Genomic DNA, 21,448 nt, shown 5'->3' with positions numbered 1-21,448 from the left:
TTTTCCCTTTAGATTTTTTATATATGGGGGTGGGATGGATGTTTGGGTGGGCTTGGGAATTTGTTAGTTTTTGACGAATCTGTAATTTTGGCAGTTTTTATTTGTATTGTTTTATTGTTTCTGGGCTGTTTTTGTTTTTTGTACTTATTGTTTTAAGGTTTTATTGTGTTAGGCTGCGGAAGAATAACATTAATTGCCATCAATGGAGGCCACTATGAGGCTTGGGATTCCTACCGTGGAGGGGCGAGGGAGGTATGGCGGTGGGGGCAGATATTATAGGCGAAGGGGATCGAGATATGGATATGCTCGTACCCCTTCCAATCTGCGCCTCATCCCGAGGGACGAGGGTAGGGTGAGCAAGGATTACTCACCTCCGTCACTGGTGTTGTGCAATGCCAGGTCTATAGGCAACAAAACCGCCACCCTGCGAGATTTCTTTATCTCGCAGGGGGTCGACCTGGCTTGTGTGACGGAGACCTGGGTGCGCGAAGGGGCAACAGTTACCTTGCGAGAGATGGCGCCCCCGGGTTTCTCTGTCCTCCACCAGTCGCGGACTGTGGGCCGGGGGGGAGGGGTGGCATTATTAATCCGGGAAGATTGTCCTTTCAGGGCTCTACCATCACCATCGATCCCCGGCATTGAATGTGTTGGCCTAGTGTGGGGCTCCGAGGAGAGCTTGGCTGTCTGGCTGGTGTACCGGCCACCTAGCGCACCAGCAGCCACCCTGTCAGGCCTATTGGAGGCGGTGGCCGGCTGGGCCTTGGAGTTCCCTAACCTATTGGTATTGGGGGACTTCAACACCCATGCTGATGCCACTCCCTCCTCACAGGCTCTGGACCTGGTGTCTTCCATGGCGACACTAGGGCTCTCCCAGTTTGTTTCGGGCCCCACACATCAAGCAGGCCACACGCTGGATTTGATCTTTGGCGTAGGTATAGATGTGATCATGTCTCCTTCGGTGAAGGTACCATGGTCTGATCACTACGCTCTGAAAGCCAGGATTGACTTTCCACCCCCACCCTGCTTAGGTGGCGAGCCAATTTGGGCTCGCCCGCAGAGGCTGATGGACCCTGATAGATTCCGCCAAGCCTTGCGGGACCTTGCTCCCCCTGGCGACTCATTGACTGAGCTTGTTGAGGGCTGGAATATCCAGCTCCTGGCAGCCATCAATGAGATCGCACCTAAGCGCCCTCTGCGACCCCGCAGAAACCGGGCTCCCTGGTTTACCGAGGAGCTCCGGAAAATGAAGCGGGACCTCAGACGGCTAGAGCGAGTATGGCGGGGTGCCCGTGACGGAGCCTCAAGAACATCTTATAGGGCTTTTATGAAAACCTACGAGATGGCGGTGAAGGCTGCTAAGAAGTCTTACTTCTCGGCCTCCATTGCATCCGCTAGCTCTCGCCCGGCGCAATTATTTAGGATAATCAGGTCTTTAACGTCCCTTGAGGGACAGCCAAATTTAAATAACAATTTGACACACAGCTGTGAGGCATTTGTGAGCTTTTTTGCGGAGAAGGTCTTGTTGCTCCGCCATGACCTCCCTGCCAATTTGGATACAATAAAGGAACTGGAGGCCCCTCGACTGTCCTCAGGTCCAGTATTGGACCACTTCAACCGGATATCCCCAGCCGATGTGGACAGACTCCTCCGAGCTGGAAAGCCCACCACCTGTCCTCTCGACCCGTGCCCGTCTTGGCTGATTAGAGCGTGTCCAGACGAGGTGCGGGCCCTCCTGGGGGATATCATCAATTTGTCCCTTGGCACGGGGACATTCCCAGGAGAATTGAAGGAGGCAGTGGTGCGCCCGCTCTTAAAGAAAACATCAGTAGATCCTTTAGATCTATCCAATTACCGCCCAGTTTCGAATCTTCCGTTCCTGGGTAAGGTGATTGAGAGAGCGGTTGCTGAACAGCTTGGTGGGTTTCTGGATGAAACATCGGCTCTCGACCCATTCCAGTCCGGCTTCCGCGCTGGTCATGGGACCGAGACGGCTCTGGTTGCCCTAACAGATGATCTTCGTAGACAGCTGGATCGAGGTGGGTCGGGGCTGCTGATTCTTCTAGATCTGTCAGCAGCTTTTGACATGGTCGATCACGAGCTTCTGGACCACCGCCTTGCCGACGTGGGGATTCAGGGCACAGCCCTTCAATGGCTGCGCTCGTTTCTCTCTGGTCGGGGACAGAGGGTGGCGCTTAGGGGGGAATTGTCATCGCGCCACTCCTTCGTGTGTGGAGTACCTCAGGGTGCGATACTCTCCCCGATGCTTTTCAACATCTTTATGCGCCCCCTCGCCCAGCTTGTCCGGAGTTTTGGGCTGGGCTGCCATCAGTATGCTGATGACACCCAACTCTATCTGTTGATGGATGGCCATCCTGACTCGGCCCCAGACACACTGACCAGATGTCTGGAAGCTGTGGCTGGATGGCTACGTGGGAGCCGGTTGAAGTTAAATCCTTCGAAGACAGAGGTCCTGTGGCTGGGACGGGACGATATGGGATTGAGGGGGCAACTCCCATCTCTTGCGGGGGTGCAATTAGTGCCAGCACCGTCCGTTAAGAGTTTGGGTGTAATCTTCGACACCTCCCTTTCAATGGAGGCGCAGATTGCAGCTACAGCAAAGGCGGCATTTTTCCATCTCCGCCAAGCTAAGCAGTTGGCTCCTTACCTCTCTCGCCCTGACCTAGCCACTGTGATCCACGCGACGGTCACCTCCAGACTGGATTATTGTAACTCGCTCTACGTGGGGCTGCCCTTGAGACTGACCCAGAAACTCCAGCGGGTGCAGAATGCTGCAGCGAGACTCCTTACGGGGTCTTCGCTGCGAGATCACATTCACCCGGTGCTATACCAGCTGCACTGGCTCCCGGTGGAGTACAGGATCAGGTTTAAGGTGCTGGTTTTAACCTTTAAAGCCCTATACGGCCTAGGACCCTCGTACCTACGGGACCGCCTCTCCTGGTATGCCCCACAGAGAAACTTACGGTCTTCAAATAAAAACATCTTGAAGGTCCCAGGCCACAGAGAAGTTAGGCTGGCCTCAACTAGAGCCAGGGCTTTTTCGGCCGTGGCTCCGATCTGGTGGAACACTCTGTCACAAGAGACCAGGGCCCTGCGGGACTTAACATCTTTCCGCAGGGCCTGCAAGACAGAACTGTTCCACCAGGCCTTTGGCCAGGGCACAGCCTGACTCCCTCCATTGGCAATCTTCGCAGAGCTCTGGCCCAATGGTTGCCAGTGGCTTGAATTAATTAATTTTATAATGAATGATTTTAAAGTGTTGTTTGTGCTGTTTTACTGTTGTTAGCCGCCCTGAGCCCGGCTTCGGCTGGGGAGGGCGGGATATAAATAAAATTTATTATTATTATTATTATTATTATTATTATGTTTTCCCTCCCCTTACAGTTTTGATTCATGGGCTACTTTTAAAATGAGGCTGCATTTTAAGTTGCATTTTAAATTGGTTCCCCCCCCCCCAGGTAAAGGTAAAGGTAAAGGGACCCCTGACCATTAGGTCCAGTCGTGACTGACTCTGGGGTTGCGGCGCTCATCTCGCTTTACTGGAGGGTGTTTGTCTGCAAACAGCTTCCGGGTCATGTGTTCAGCATGACTAAGCCGCTTCTGGCGAACCAGAGCAGCGTACGGAAACGCCGTTTACCTTCCCACTGGAGCAGTACCTATTTATCTACTTGCACTTTGACGTGCTTTCGAACTGCTAGGTAGGTAGGAGCAGTGACTGAGCAATGGAAGCTCACCCTGTTGCATGTGTGGAAAGAGTCCATTGAAAAGCTTGCTTTTTTTAGTTCCTCAGAAATGCTTTAAATTGTTGTTGTTACTGTTCACCTGTCGGAGAAATTCAAGGATTCGGTCTCTAAGTGAAAAGATAGGCCTTTATTGAAATACAAATGCATTTAGGGATAACCTCAAAATAAGGAGGCTGAGAAAAACCACATCCAAAGCCATGTATAAGAAGCCATGCTTCTTATACACTTCCAGATTATGCACTTGATTACATTTCACCAGTCAAATTATCACAACAATCTTAGCCATTGCAACTCAGTGTCACCACCCTGAACTTATCAAAATCATTTAGCTCTCCAGATCAGCCCTCAACATCTTTCTTTATTAAGACTTTGACTAATTTTCCTATTCATTAAATGTCTACCAGTGGCCTCTTACATTATTATTATTATTATTATTATTATTATTATTTTCAGTTTTAGACATTTCAATCATTTTACAATCATTTTAACATTTGAAAACTCAACATCCTTCCCCCTCTTTCTGTGGTTCTTTAATTTTGTTTTTAATATTTTCTGCATATTCCAAATTAACTTAATTTACTCATTTATTCCTCTTCTTTAAATATACTCTTATAGAACTGCAGGTTGTTACAATAATCCTGCCAATGTTCTTATCTGTTTGCAGTTTATTTGTAAATATTCACTAAACCATTTCCATTCTTTTATAAAAAGTTTGTTATCTTGATTTCTTATTTTTCTGGTAAGTTTCACCATTTCTGTGCAGTCCATAAGTTTCTTCTTTCGCTTCAACTTCTTCTTTCCATTTTTGGGCAAGTAACATTCTTGCCACTGTAATCGCATACATGAATAAATTTCTATACAGTTTGGGTAGTTCTGTCCCTATAATTTCCAAAAGGAAGGCTTCTGAGGTTGTTGTTTTCTACAAATGTTATTTTAAACACCTTTTTCAATTCATTATATATCATTTCCCAGTAAGCTTTAACCTTACTGCAAGACCAATTCTTACATCTACCTACAAACCGAATCAAGATTAATCAGAATTGCCAGGCCTAGCTGATTCTTTTCTGATGCATATAGTTGCAGATCCTCCGAGTGTCCCTATTTTCCAGGGACATGCCTGATTTAGAGAAGCCATCCCGGTTTCTCATTTGATTCCGGAATGTCCCACTTTTCCTTTAGATGTCCCTATTTTCATTGGAGAAATGTTGGAGGGTATGGAGTTATCAGAACGGGTTACTTCTGGGTTTCAGGGGTTGCACATGTGCAGAAGCACTGAATTGTGCTTTGCACATGCGCAGAACCGCCGAATCGCAACCCGCGCATGCACAGATGCGCCACTGCAGGTTGCAAGCACTTCGGGTTGCGAACATGCATCCCGCAGAGATCACGTTTGCAACCTCAGCATCCACTGTATGCTGGAAACTGCCCAGAGTAGTTGGGGCAACCCAGTAAGATAGGTGGGGGTATACACAGTAACATTACAGTGGTACCTCAGGTTACAGACGCTTCAGGTTACGGATGCTTCAGGTTACAGACTTCGCTAACCCAGAAATAGTTAAGAACTTTGCTTCAGGATGAGAACAGAAATCGTGTGGCGGCGGTGCAGTGGCTACGGGAGGCCCCATTAGCTAAATTGGTGCTTCAGGTTAAGAACAGTTTCAGGTTAAGAACAGACCTCCAGAACAAATTAAGTTCTTAACCTAAGGTAAGGTAAAAGTAAAGAGAGCCCTGACCATTAGGTCCACTCATGACCGACTCTGGGGTTGTGGCACTCATCTCACTTTATAGTCCGAGGGAGCCGGCGTACAGCTTCCGGGTCATGTGGCCAGCATGACTAAGCCGCTTCTGGCGAACCAGAGCAGCGCATGGAAACGCTGTTTACCTTCCCGCCGGAGCAGTACCTATTTATCTACAGTGGTGCCTCGCAAGACGAAAAGAATCCGTTCCGCGAGTCTTTTCGTCTTGCGGTTTTTTCGTCTTGCGAAGCAAGCCCATTAGCGGATTAGCGCTATTAGCGCTATTGGCAGTTTAAGGGCTAAAAACGGCTTTTTAAGGCTTAAGGGATTAGCGGTTTAGCTGCTAAAAGGCTATTAGCAGCTTAGCGCTTCAGAAAAAGGGGTTGGGGAGCGAAAAAAACCTCAAATATTTTTGTCATTTTCATCTTGCGAAGCAAGCCCATAGGGAAATTCGTCTTGCGAAGCACCTCCAAAACGGAAAACCCTTTCGTCTTGCGGGTTTTCCGTCTTGCGAGGCATTCGTCTTGCAGGGCACCACTGTACTTGCACTTTGATGTGCTTTTGAACTGCTAGGTTGGCAGGAACAGAGACTGAGCAACGGGAGCTCACCCCGTCACGGGGATTCGAACCGCCGACCTTCTGATCAGCAAGTCCTAGACTCTGTGGTTTAACCCACAGCGCCACCCAAGGTACCACTGTGTTATTATGGAAATTTTGGAGGGTGTATATGCAATGGCCACCATAGAGACTAACAGTTTTGGTTTTTTTCAGCCTATCTACAACAAAAGCAGATTCTCCTGTCATTGCAGCACTCCATGGGGGAAAATGCGCATCTTCCAAAATTCTCCCTTCTTCAGCCTCAGTTTCCATCTCCCGAGAGTGCCAAAAAAATAAGCACAGCAAAATTATCTTAATAAATAATAAATACGTTCAGCTCATATTCCCTCATGTATGTGTTAAAGAAAAAAGGGGGGAAATCAAGGCAGTTCAGAATTTTCCATATTTGAAAGTTTAAAAAGTAGATAGGACTGACATTATTTTTATTGTGATCTCTACATTGAAATAGTTTGCAATGCGTATCTTGCTTGTGCTAATTAATGCATGTTAATTAACCTGCTGAGGAACGGGGCTTTGATCTACCAGTTGAGGCCTTGCAAATCATATCTTACTTAACCTAAATGTCAACAACATTGTTTAGAAAAGCCTCCGTTTAAAAATAATTACCTTTAAAGCACTAATCAGTATAAATTCAGACTACAAAGTAGTAAATGCGAGATTCAAATAAAGAAGGGGATAGAAAGAAGTTTTTGTCAAGATGGTTTGCAACATTTGGAGGTGGCGGCAGAAATTCAACAGGTGCACCTTTTGCCGGTGCATAAATGAGATCTAATGCTCAGCAAATCTGGAGACTAAAAAGAAAAGATTTTAGTTTTGAAAGAGTTTGACATTTGATATTTCAACAAAGCATCAAAGTAGTCATAATGGATAAAATCAGTACTTTGGTAGATTTCCTTACATTGCACTACACACATACACACCCTTTTTTCTGTTCTTGTTTTATTACTTTTCCCCATCTAAACCTGGGAGCATTCTACAAAGATAGATTGAAATAACATAGGGAAATCAGACCCTGCTGTGTGCCCTGATAAACCTGAGTTCTTGAGTCATTTTTCATTTCATATACACAAAAGAATAATGTAGTCGTGTTGTTCTTTAAACCACATATTGGGGCACTATAATCTTTTCAGACACCCAGAAAGAGGATGATGATGATGATGATGATGATGATTTTTAAACTTACAGTACTATTCTTTTTTAATTTTTAAACTTACATCCATCAGGCTTACAACATATCTAAAAATATAATAAAAACACCAGTCCTTAAAAACTTTCCGATACAGGGCTGCCTTTAGATGTCTTCTAAAAGTTGTGTAGTTCTTTATCTTTTTGACATCTGATGGGAGGGTGTTCCACAGGGATGGAGCCACTACCAAAAAGGCCCTCTGCCTGGTTCCCTGTAACGTCGTTTCTCACAATGAGGGGGCCAGAAGAAGAACCTGGGAGGAGGACCTCAGTGTCCAGGCTGAACAATGGGGGTGGAGACACCCCTTCAGGTACACTGGGCCAAGGCCATTTAGGGCTTTAAAGGTCAGCACCAACACTTTGAATTGTGCTCAGAAACTTCACAACTTTGCCGTTAAAAATGCAAACATGCAAAAAGAATGAAGAGCAAAAGGATTTGCCTTAAAATTGTCCAAATATATTCTGGCAGAAAACATTTATAAACCCACACTATAAAACTTGTGTGTGTGTGTGTGTGTACACACACACACACACACACACACTTCCTAAGTTTCCGTTTCAATATATATCCAGACACAGAAGGACAAAGTCTTTGATAGATTCCTATTTCACCAAGAGAGTGAGGACTTACTTTCTAAAGCTTAAAAGCATGTTCTGAAGTAAAGCCAGCCATACCCGTATTTTATTATTTTTTTTTGCTGCTATGCAGCTAGGCCTCCGTCAGCTCAGAATCCCAGAAAAAAACAGCTTGACCTTTGATTTCCTGCCATAAAGGAGAGAATGAAATGAAAGGCCCCTTCCGTGCTGTCTCACCTGGTTGTGTCTTTAATTATCAACTCTCTGCACCTGCGGTGAGCAAGAGAAGAGAACTTCTAACAGAGCCTTCTGTAGTGTTTCAGCAACCCCATATCAAACGACTGAGTACTTTTCTCTGTTGGTTTGAAACACAAAGGATGATCTGTAGGTGCACAGATTTGGGTTGGCACCGTTTCCCCCATGTTTATAGCTTTATGTCTGTCTTGTTCCAGGGTATGACCCATCATAAAATCATAGAATCAAAGAAATGTTGAGTTGGAAGGGATCCCCAGGGGTCATCTAGTCCAACCCTCTGCAATGCAGGAATCATTTGTCCCATGTGGGACTCGAACCCACAACAGAAGCCTTAAAACCAGTACTCTATACTGGTGCAGCATAGCCTCCAACATTTCTCCGATGCAAATAGGGGTGTCCCAAGAATAATAATAAAAATTTTGTATGCCACAACGGCCGCCCGAATATTACTTGCTAAAAACTGGAAAACACAAGAACTACCAACAGTGAAAGATTGGCAGATGAAGATGATGGACTTTTCGGAGCTAGCTGACCTGACCGGGAGAATCCGCGACCAGAAAGAAGAGGAGTTTCAAGAGGACTGGAGGAAATTTAAGGACTATTTGAATAAATATTGTAATATTAAAAATTAGAAATTACTTGAAAGAAACAAATAGGCCTAGGATTAAACTAGGTTATAATTAAATAAATGGGATTTGGAATATTAAGAAATGTGAATAAGATGGACTATAATTGGAAATTGTTTTAGTTTAATAATGATATTGGAAAGCTGTTACTTTCAACTACAAGAAAACTCAGAAGGGAGGGACTAGAGAAAGTCAACCAAGATGTTTAAAAGGTTGGATTTGTAAAGAATTAAGTTTGTTGTTATTGTTTATCTGTTTATTGTTCCTTTTTTCTTCTTTTGTTCATTGATGTATTTTTCTTTTTTTCTGTTTTTGTGTGTCATTCTGCTTTGTGGTTTTTGTTATTATTGTGGAAAATCTAATAAATTTTTATATATATATAAAAGAATAATAATAAAAAGGGACGCTTTGGCTCTGTGGTCTAAACCACAGAGCCTAGGTCTTGCCGATCAGAAGGGGGTTCCATTCCCTGCGACGGGGTGAGCTCCTGTTGCTCTGTCACAGCTCCTGCCAACCTAACAGTTCGAAAGCACATCAAAGTGCAAGTAGATAAATAGGTACCGCTCCGACGGGAAGGTAAACAGCATTTCCGTGTGCTGCTCTGGTTCGCCAGAAGCGGCTTAGTCATGCTGGCCACATGACCCGGAAAAACTGTCTGCGGACAAACGGCAGCTCCCTCGGCCAGTAAAGCAAGATGAGCGCCACAACCGCAGAGTCTTCTGCGACTGAACCTAATGGTCAGGGGTCCGAAGAAGAAGAAGAAGAAGAAGAAGAAGAAGAAGAAGAAGAAGACGACTTTTAATAATAATAATTTTATTATTTATAACCCGCTCATCTGACTGGGTTGCCTAGCCACCCTGGGCAGCTTTTCAACATATATAAAAATATAGTAAACATTAAAAAAACTTCGTCATACAGGGCTGCCTTCAGCTGTCTTCTAAAAGTTGTATAGTTAGTTATTTCCTTGGTTTGGTGGTTGCCTAACTCCACACCCCGCAACAGTTCTCCAATGAAAATAGGGACAAGCTAAGGAAATAGAGATGTCCTATTTTAGGATAAAATAGGGGCGTCCTAAGGAAAAGTGGGACATTCCGAGATTAAATCAGAAACCGGGATGGCTTCTGTAAATCCAGGACTGTCCCTGGAAAATAGGGACACTTGGAGGGTCTGGTGTAGCCCCAGTCTGGTCTCTGCTGATAATTCCAACTGCCTAATTAACAGACGGCAGGGGCATTAGATAACTAAACCCAGCTTCTGCACTTTGTCTTCTTGAACAGATTGTTGAAGCTATTGCCACCGGTTTCATCAGGTCAATTGCAATTCCAGTTTGTTTTTTTCATTGAGCTGAGAAAACATGCCTACTTCTATGATGTACATCCTAGCTGAGGTTAGGGTCGGGTATCTGTAGGGTTCCAGTCGTTGCTGGACTCCAGTTCCCATCAGCTGGACTCCAGTTCCCATCAGCCCCAGCTAGGATGGCCAGTAAATAGTATGGCATGATGGGAGGTTCCAGTTCCATAACACATGGAGGATAAAAGATTCATCACTCAGGGGTAACCAACATGGTGTCCCCAAGATGGGAACCTTTGGCCCTCCAAATGTTGCTGGACTGCTGGGATAGCTAAGCTAGAAGAGCTCAGTCGGTCATGGGTTCGAACCCCACATTGAGCAAAAGATTCCTGCATTGCAGGAATGACCTCTGAGGTCCCTTCTAACTCTACAGTTCTATGATTCCCTTCTATGCTACTCCCATCATCTTGCCAACCCAAATCTGTACACAACTCAGGACCTCATCTCCCCATATGATGACCCTGCGCTTGTCATCTGAAGCCCTTCTCTGTGTCGTCTTTCCCTGAGAGGTTTGGAGAATGACAACATGAGAATGGGCCTTTTCTGTGGTGGCTCCCCATTTGTGGAATGCTCTCCCCAGAGAGCCTCACCTGACACCATCATTGCATGCCTTTAGGCACCAGGCGTAAAACAATCTATGGCCTTTTAAAAGTGTGTGTGGGGGGGACTTATTATGATTTTTCTTTTGATTGTTTTATTTTTATTTTGCTATGTACAGTGGACACATGGGTTGCGAACATGATCCATGCGGGAAGCACATTCGCAACCCGCAGCACCGCATGTGCACATGTGTGGGTCGCAATTTGGCGCTTCTGCGCATGTGCGAGGTGCAATTTAGTGCTTCTGCGCATGCGTAAGCGTTGAAACCTGGACGTAACCTGTTCCGGTACTTCCAGGTTCGGCACGGTGCGCAACCCAAAATCATGCAACCTGAAGCGTCTGTAACCCATGGTATGACTTTTTATATTACCGTATTTTTCGCTCTATAAGACGCACCTAGTTTTTGGACGAGGAAAACAAGAAAAAAAATATTCTGAATCTCAGAAGTAAGAACAGCAAGAGGAATCGCTGTGCAGTGAAAGCAGCAATCCCTCTTGCTGTTCTGGCTTCTGGGATAGCTGCGCAGCCTGCATTCGCTCCATAAGACGCACACACATTTCCCCTTACTTTTTAGGAGGGAAAAAGTGAGTCTTATAGAGCAAAAAATACGGTATATTATTATTTTTAATGTTGCACACCACCCTGAGATTTTTGGTTAAAGAGTGATATATAAAATAATAACAACAATAAAATAATAATAATAGCAATAATACTGTAATAATAAATGCTTTACTATTGATCTCCCTGTTTGGGTCCGAAGGGGGCACACCCTTGACCTCTCTGCTGTACTCCTGTTTGGACATGACCTTCGTTCGGAAACATGGAACATTCCTGCATTGCAGGGGGTTGGACTAGATGACCCTCGCGGTTCCTTCCAACTCTCCAATTCTATGATTCTGTGCCTCAGCTGCCATTGCATATAGTGCTGCAACATAGCAAGAGGCAGGCAAAACCTGCCCAGGAGGGGTTCCTGTACCAAACAATGGCTTACCTTTGTGTTTCCAGGTGCACAGGGATATTGGGGTGTGAATGGGTGTTTCATTCCTCTCCTGCCTCCAGCAACAATTTCTGGAAAGACTCTCCTCCCTGGAAGAGAGGGGAGTGGTTGTGGGCGGGAGCCCGAGCACCGCCCCTAGCAGGGGGCATTAGCCCCCCGCCTCCCCCCTCAGCTGGCTGGCGCCCACGCCCATCGGCGGGCACCCAACCAGGTGCTGCCGAGAGGGGCGTGTACAGCAGCCTATATGCTGCAGCGCCAGCCCCTCCTCAGCCTCACTCTCCGTAGTCCCATCGCGAGTCACCCACCCTCCACTCCCTTTGAGCTCAGGGTCTAAGTTTCTCCTTGGCCTTGCTATAGACCTTAGGTTGGTCACCATGGTTGTCCGGGGGGGCTGGTAGGAATTTTTCCATTTGGCATTAGGCTTTGTGGTTTTTTCGCCTACCTCGTAGCAATCGTCACAACTTTCGTGGTATTGGTGGGTAGGTTAGGCAATGGAATAATGTGTTGTGGTGTGTCAAAGGGCTAGGTGTGGCCATCACCTGCGCCTTCAATTTTTGGGTATTCCGTTAAAGGAATCTGGCGGTCGTGTATTCTGTCCGATGCCTGCTTGGCGGGAGGCCATGGCACGACCCTCGGTGACATCAGGGGAGAGCCTATAGTTGGATTAGCATCAACAGGCTCCACCTACTGGTGAATAAACCCCCCTTGTTTTGGACATTCAATACCTAAGCCAATACCTTTTCACTGCTGTAATCAATAAAGTTGTGGCCTTTTCTTGCCCATAAACCTTATATCACGTGTCCTTGTGTATTCATTCCACATTGCGGGGGTCGGGTCCTCGAACCACAAGTTCTATACTAGCAAAAGTGAGCTGCTGGATTGTGCATTCATGTGGGTGTGTTAACACAGCAGCTCAGCTCTCTGAAGCAGGCAACAGTGAAATAATTTAGGACTGAAGCATAAGCTTGCCATGGCTATTCCATTCCAAATAGCTGACCTCTGGTGACTGATCCTTCTTCCCACGGTAACATTTGAAATTTACCCAGTAGATCCGGGTGACTATCCTACGACTTGGCTACCTCATCCATGCAATCAGTTCTTCCGAACTGAACAGCAGGAAGGAGTGATTAGTCACCGCAGAGAAGCTAGAAATTTAAACCAGTTTCAACCTGTTTTGACTCATGAACCCTGGGAATTTTAGTTCCATGAAAGGGCTGGGGATCTCAAAGAAGGAAGTGCCTGAATTTCCTCAAATAAGGTTCTTTGGGGAAAGCTGTGACATATCAGACAAATTTGAAATTGGTATCAGGGCTGGATACAAACATATTGGTCCCTGAAACCTAACTCAAACGACACCACCACCATAGGTCAACACTTTAGCATCTCTTAACGTTGCTGTTCAGATAACGCTTTCTGCCTTCATTGGCAAACACCCCCCCCCCCTTTTTTATGGTGTTGTCTGAAGCAAGTCACCTCACTCTGCCCTGTGGCAGGGCCTGTCCGTTATGGTTTAGATTTGTTGTCGGGATCTCATAAAAAGGAACATGTACTAATTGATTATAAATGTGATTATACGTTTTATTGCTGTAAGCCACCTTACAAAAAAGGCTTTGGTCTTTCAGTCTTGAAGGATGGCGAAGAAATGTTCGAAACAAAAATATTAATTATATGGCATTGCGAATCCCGACGATCTCTTTAGCGGGTTGTTTTCCTTTGTTCCTCTATCTTTGGGCTTTGATCAATTTCTGCCAAGATTACTTCATTCATTTTCAGGCTTGAGATAGCCCAGTTTATTGTCTCATTCATCATGCTGCCAGCACTTTAGGGTTTCCCTTTGAAATTTTGCTAAAGCAGATTCATTCAATCTACCCTGAGTAATGGGGCCATTGGCAGCTCTTACAGTGATTGGCTTGTGCCGTATATTGGTTTGGACTTCAGTCGTTTTGTTCCCTCCGTTCCATTTGTTGAATTGTGGGCGCCTTTCTTTGCTTAAAGGACTTTGCTGCACAGGGGAATGGACCAGAAGAGCAATTCAGATTTGTTTTGCAACAGTTTTGGTTTCCCTTTGATCTTTAGCTTCAACAATCTAACTGCCCAGTTTATATACTATACAGGGGGATGCGGGTGGTGCTGTGGTCTAAACCACTGAGCCTCTTGGGCTTGCCGATCACAAAGTCAGTGGTTCAAATCCCCGTGACGGGGTGAACTCCCGTTGCTCTGTCCCAGCTCCTGCCAACCTAGCAATTCAAAAGCACGCCAGTGCAAGTAGATGATGATGATGATGATGATGATGATAATAATAATAATAGTAAATTTATTTATATCCCACCCTCCCCAGCCGAAGAGCAGCTAACAACAATAAAAGTAACACAGCATTCTAAAATCAATTCATTCTAAAATTAATTCAGAAACAAATTAATGGCAACCATTGGGCTGGAGTTCTATGAGGATTACCGAAGGAGGGGGTCAGACTGTGCCTTGGCCAAAGGCCTGGTGGAACAGCTCTGTCTTGCAGGCCCTGCGGAAAGATGTCAAGTCCCGCAGGGCCCTAGTCTCTTGTGACAGAGCGTTCCACCAGATCGGGGCCACAGCAGAAAAAGCCCTGGCTCTGGTTGAAGCCAGCCTAACCTCCCTGTGGCCCAGGACCTCCAAGATGTTTTTGTTTGAATACTGTAAGGTCCTCCATGGAACTTACCAGGAGAGGCGGTCCCATAGGTAAATAGGTACCTCCTCAAATTGTGGGATGTTCCTCAAACAATAACAAAAACCAACCTCTTTGCGTGTAATAAAAAATTCTGCATGTAAGAAAGAATTGGACTACACAGAAACATTCTTCCTGATGTGCTAGTTTACTACATACAAAGAGTTTTTTAGGGGGGCAAATAAGCAGGGACACTGTCCACAATTCTACCCCAGCCCCCAGTCTTCCAGTTAATTCTCCTTGACTAGGGATAATTATGAAGGCAGACAGAGACACCTGAAGGGGATTGTTATCACTGCAAATATTATTTCTTCTTAGTAGCTAATCACGCCTTCCCTCCTCCTAATTCCTTCAAAATAAAATATCCACTAAAGGAAAGAGAAGCAGCAATAAACAAGAGATGGTCTAGGAATTCTCTCCAGCTAGAATTCTCTGCTTGTCTTCTGCGGACTTCAGAATTCAAAGCATGGCTTGGACAGGGCAACAGAATGAGTGTAGTACAGAGCCTAGCATCTAGGTGCTATGCCTCTTTGTCCAGCAACTTGCACTGTCCAGTTACTCAATCTCATCCTCCCATGACTTAATTACTCAATCCTCTCTTTCATCGTTTACAGCACAATATATTCTCAAACTAATGTTGGGTAAATAAATCGCAAAGCAATGAAGGAGCTTTGCATGACAGGCACCCAACGCAATGTCACTTCATGCCTAACTGAAAAGTCATAGTGACCAGACGGATTTGTTTTTAAATGAAATTATTCTACTGCATTTCAACGCAAATTGGCCGCAATCTGAAAACTAAATACGTAAAATTGGCCATTAATCTTGCCATTAATTTTAGACAGGTCTTCTTGTTCTCCTGTAATCAGTTGCCAGGCACAGTAAATGTAGGTACTACACATTAAGCAGCAGAAATATAATTCCCTCTTTTTATAACGAAAAACAGAATTGGCTTCCTGAGTCGAATTTCCAAAAAAAATTAATGGCTCCACAATATAGAACATTTCTTCTACTGCCTTGAAAACACATCCATTTGTTTAACAACATGTCCTTCATTTCTTAAAAAAACAGAAAACCTCAAGGAATCTTACAATAGGTTAAAACAAAAATAAATTACTAAAAGTATCAGAATGCCCACATCCACCTTTAAAGCAGCTATTTTAAATATGGGCATTTTCTAGTGGTCAGAAACAAGTACAGGGGCTTAAAAACCATTTGTAGCACAAAAGCCGCCCGTCCCCCCAGAAGAGTCCAGCCATTTAGCAGAAATTTGGAAGGGTTAAGATGTGTCTCCTCTGTGAGTTCCAGAGCCTGACCACAACCTTTGAACAGGCTTTCTCCCTGGTCCAAACCCAATGTACAGTGGTACCTCGCAAGACGAATGCCTCGCAAGACGAATGCCTCGCAAGACGAAAGAGTTTTTTGTTTTTTGAGTTGCTTCGCAAGACGAATTTGCCTATGGGCTTGCTTCGCAAGATGAAAACGTCTTGCGCCTTTTTCTTAAAACCGTCAATGCATTCCTATGGGAAACTAGCAATGCATTTCCTATGGGAAACCGTGCTTCGCAAGACGAAAAATTCACAAGACGAAAAAACTCGCAGAACGAATTAATTTCGTCTTGCGAGGCACCGCTGTACTTCTGGGGAATCTGGGGCACCCAATAGGGTCTTTCATGAGGATCTTAGCAAACAGAAACAAAAGTATTCGATAATTTTTAACCCTACAATCCTGTGCCCATTTACCTGGGTGGAAGCCAAATGAGACCTGTGTGGGCTTGCAACCTTACTTTTTTTATTATTACTTTTTTATTACTATTACTTGGTTGTGGTTATGGTAGACCAGGGTAATGTAAGTGGGTTTCTTCCCGTTTTATCCTCACACAACTGTGCAGTAACTTAGTCTCAAAGATGCCTGTGGCGTTTGCCCTCCTATGTGTGTGACATCATATTGGGTCCTAAGGAAAGGGTTAACTAAGTGTAAAATGACTAACCAATAGGAACCCAAGGGGAGGAGTTAGAGTTAGAGTTGTTAAGAAGTCTGTCTGGAGTTAGAGAAGGGAAGGAGAGAGGATAAGTCTGTGGGTTGGGCTGGTCTGATGTGAGAGAGTGAGAGACAGTGGTGTAGCGTGGGGGGTGCAGGGGGGCTGCCCGCACCGGGCGCACCATCTGGGAGTTAGGGTTAGGGGGCGCAAATCCACAGGTTAGGGGGTGCAAATTACTTGCCTTGCCCCGGGTGCTGACAACCCATGCTACGCCACTGGTGAGAGAATCTGTTAAGAGGAGCCAGTCAAACAGTTGAGATAATCAGTCAGAAGGTATTAGGAAGGTATAGGTCGGTAAAGAAACTAAAGTTAAGAAAGTGACCATAATATAAACTTGTTAATACTTATAAAATAAACTTGTTTATTTGGTTCACTTTTAACAACTGACTGGACTCAGTGTTTTACCTGAGAGTAACTGGTTGGTGGCAGCGGGGAAGTGAGCACAGTGGTGGCACAGGGATCAATAGACCGTTAAACGTCCGGAGACCCTGTGTGATGGCCACAACGCCCAATAAGTTTCAAGGCTGTGTGGGGAGCGAAGCTCGAGTTAGCTCAGCCCAGATCCGGTGTGTTGGACTCCATTGTCATTCAATGCATTACATGATGCCTGTTTTGCACCTGAGAAGATGCAACAATCATCCCACTCTAATTGCACCTCTTTATTTAGTTCAGCGATACCTTGGTTTACAACCTTAATCCATTCCAGAGGTCCATTTGTAAACCAAAACAGGTTGTAACCCAAGGCACACTTTCTCGAGTGGGGCCTCCCAAAAAAATTTGTTCGTAATCCCAAAAAAATGGGTTGTAAGCCAAAAAAAGGTTGCAAACCGGGATACGCACTTCCGGGTTTGACGTGTTTGTAATCCAAAGCGTATGCAAACCAAGACGTATGCAAACCAAGGTACCACTGTATGAGTCTTACTTCCTTTTGTCACCAGCCTTCTCCCAAAGCTCACAACATAATATAATAATAATAATAATAATAATAATTTATTATTTATACCCCGCCCATCTGGCTGGGTCTCCCCAGCCACTCTGGGCGGCTTCCAAAAGAATATTAAAATACTGTGATACATCAAACATTAAAAGCTTCCCTAAACAGGGCTGCCTTCAGATGTCTTCTAAAAGTCTGGTAGTTGTTGTTCTCTTTGACATCTGGTGGGAGGGTGTTCCACAGGGAGGGCGCCACTACCGAGAAGGCCCTCTGCCTGGTTCCCTGTAACTTGGCTTCTCGCAGTGAGGGAACCGCCAGAAGGCTCTCGGTGCTGGACCTCAGTGTCCGGGTAGAGCGATGGGGGTGGAGACGCTCCTTCAGGTATACTGGACCGAGGCCGTTTAGGGCTTTAAAGGTCAGCACCAACACTTTGAATTGTGCTCGGAAACGTACTGGGAGCCAATGTAGGTCTTTCAAGACCGGTGTTATATGGTCTCGGCGGCTGCTCCCAGTCACCAGTCTGGCCGCTGCATTCTGGATTAGTTGTAGTTTCCGGGTCACCTTCAAAGGTAGCCCCACGTAGAGCGCATTGCAGTAGTCCAAGCGGGAGATAACCAGAGCATGCACCACTCTGGCAAGGCAGTCCGTGGGCAGATAGGGTCTCAGCCTACGTACCAGATGGAGCTGGTACACAGCTGCCCTGGACACGGATTTAACCTGTGCCTCCATGGACAGCTGTGAGTCCAAAATGACTCCCAGGCTGCGCACCTGGTCCTTCAGGGGCACAGTTACCCCATTCAGGACCAGGGAATCCTCCACACCTGCCCGCCTCCTGTCCCCCAGAAACAGTACTTCTGTCTTGTCAGGATTCAATCTCAATCTGTTTGCCGCCATCCATCCTCCAACCGCCTCCAGACACTCACACAGGACCGTCACTGCCTTCACTGGTTCTGATTTGAAAGAGAGGTAGAGCTGGGTATCATCTGCATACTGATGAACACCCAGCCCAAACCTCCTGATGATCTCTCCCAGCGGCTGCATATAGATGTTAAAAAGCATGGGGGAGAGGACAGAACCCTGAGGCACCCCACAAGTGAGAGCCCAGGGGTCTGAACACTCATCCCCCACCACAACTTTCTGAACACGGCCCAGGAGGAAGGAGCGGAACCACTGTATGACAGTACCCCCAGCTCCCAGCCCCTCAAGACGGTCCAGAAGGATGTTACGGTCGATGGTATCAAACGCCGCTGAGAGATCCAGCAGAACTAGGAAACAGCTCTCACCTTTGTCCCTAGCCCGCCGGAGATCATCAACCAGTGCGACCAAGGCAGTTTCAGTCCCGTGATGAGGCCTGAATCCCGACTGGAAGGGATCCAAATGGTCACAACATAAAGCAGGTGTGGGAACCTCTGGCCTTCCAGATGTTCCTGAACTACAATTCCCATAATCAACGGCTATTGGCTATGTTTGCTGAGGCTGATGGGAGTTGTAGTTCTGCAACATCTGGAGAGTCCGTGGTTCCCCACCCCTGCTACACCTTTGTGATAAAGATGTCTTGATCTCTTGATAAAAGCAGATATTTTTAAGCTTAAGTTTGGATTCTAAGAACTATGCCCAAAGGCATATTCCATGTCCCCATTCCATGCCATACCTAGGACATAACTGTAGCATAGCTGTCAAGCGTCCTTATTTGAAGGGACAGTCCCTTATTCCAGCACTCTGTCCCGCTGCTGTCCCTTATTGATGGATGTCCCTTAAATGTCCCTTAAATGATGTCCCTTAAATTTCAAAGGAAGCAGCTCCTCTCCATCCCTCGCTGCCGGCCAGGGAGGAGGGAGGCTCCAACTGCATTGCTTGGCTGTGTTGCTCACCCAATAAGAAGTCTAAGAACGACTGGGGGGTGGAGCTTGCATGCCTTGTGCTGATCAAATTGGCTGCGTTGCTCGGGGACTCGCCTTTGCTCCGCGCTTCCCAGCGGAGAGGTGACGGTGGTTTTCCTTGAGGCTTCGTTTGGCTGCTGGCTGGGCTTTCTGCCTTTGGCTCAGAGGGGCTCAGAACTTGAACATACCTGTGCTGAGTGCTCGGATCAGAATCGGATGGATACGTCATTGACGGCCCACTCACCCTTGCCGGCGAAAAGGTCTGTCTGGAGCGGGGGCACATGGTGGAGGAAAATGAAACGAGAGCTTGTGGAAGGGGGGGCTTTTGAATTTGTTTTGGAGGCACCTTCAATTGACTTATGGGGGGAAAGAAAGGAGCTGGTTGACTAAAATGGTGGGTGACTGGCGATCTCGTGGCGAGGGGGGGAGGCTGTGTGTGTGTGGCTAGTTAATGCAAGCTGAGGGGTTTTTTGAATGCCAGACGCCATTTTGTTGCACATGCTGCTGCAAACTTTGCAGTGCAAAGCCAGGCCGGGGAGCCATCTTAAGCTGAGGCTGCATAGGCCTTGTGGTGCATGTGATTCAGATTCTATTCAGTTGAACCTCTGGTTACAAAGTTGGTTGGACAGTGTTCTCAAAGCTACCAGCATGAGTTTGACCAGACTGCAGGAGGACAGGAAGACTGGAATGCCTGGAACTGGTGAGGCTGCAGGTCCCTTATTTTGGCTGCTGATCCCTTATTTTCAAATCTGTAAGTTGACAGCTATGAACTGTAGGGTGCAGTCTGTGGTGGTCCAGCTGCATCAGACATACTTCTGGTTCCTTTACTGAATTTTCAGTTCTCAATAAAACACAAGAAAGTGGAACAGAATAACGTGGTATAATTGTGAGGGAGTTTCAGTTGCAGGGTACCCCCTTGTCAGTCTTCTTGTATGTTTTTTTTTTTAAAAAAAATGCTATGGATCATTACAGCTGTAGGACTTGAGGAGGATTTCATTTTGCACTGTGACTGGAATGGCTCTGCTTCTGGGGAAGAGGCAGGTGTGGAAGGGGCAAGGTTATTTTTGTTCAGGCTATAAGGGTGTGTTTGGAGGAACTTCCATATTTTACTTCATGATTGAAAAGCTGCTTGCTCGTCAAGCTTCCTTTTCAAGGCAACAATTTTGCCTAATCTTGCTTTTGCATCGTTTCTGACCACTAACTTAATAGTTTTCGTTAGTTTTAGGTTCCCTAAAAAGCAGCTCCCTGCCACAATAAAGGTAAAGGTAAAGGGACCCCTGACCGTTAGGTCCAGTTGTGGCCGACTCTGGGGTTGCGGTGCTCATCTTGCTTTATTGGCCGAGGGAGCTGGCGTACAGCTTCCAGGTCATGTGGCCAGCATGATTAAGCCACTTCTGGCGAACCAGAGCAGCGCACGGAAACGCTGTTTACCTTCCTGCCAGAGCAGTACCTATTTATCTACTTGCACTTTGACGTGCTTTCGAACTGCTAGGTTGGCAGGAGCAGGGACCGAGCAACGGGAGCTCACCCCATGGCGGGGATTCGAACCACCGGCCTTCTGATCAGCAAGTCCTAGGCTCTGTGGTTTAACCCACAGCGCCAACCATGTCCCTCCCTGCCACGATAGCTGGTGTTTAATTTGTTCCAGGTGGTGGCTGGTTACATGTGCAATGGTGGAAAATGCAAATGTGGAAGTGTCCAAAAAAATTGGCAATGTATGCAATAAGGCATCATTTTGTAATTTCATATCCTCTTTCATTTCCAGACTGTCTTCAAATGTATTCCCACAAAGAGCACATTCATTTTTTTCATTAAGGTAGAGCTGAAAAGGTGCTGAGACAAAATCTGAAAACTCATGTGTAAGGCTGGGTGAAGAAGCACAATACACCTCCAACTTCCACAAATAATCCTTTAAGGCAGGGAAGACAGCTATGTTTCTGTACTAAAAATCACATAACAAGGGCACAGTTCTACATAACAACCACAAAAACATGCCAAAAGGCACACTGCTGGAAAAACCGTGTGTTGACAATACAAAGAAGTAGACCAAACAGTGATACAATAGCAAAGTTAAAAATTCCAGCAAGAACCACCATTCTGTGATTCTGTATAGCACAAAGAATATATTATTGTATTGAAGAATGCTCTCAGCAACCGAGAACAGACCGGCTTTCGAATAAAGTCCTGT

This window comes from Podarcis tiliguerta (genome assembly GCF_965153285.1).
Source record: "Podarcis tiliguerta genome assembly, chromosome: 9".
NCBI classification, from domain to species: Eukaryota; Metazoa; Chordata; class Lepidosauria; order Squamata; family Lacertidae; genus Podarcis; species Podarcis tiliguerta.
This window is presented reverse-complemented; position numbering follows the sequence as displayed.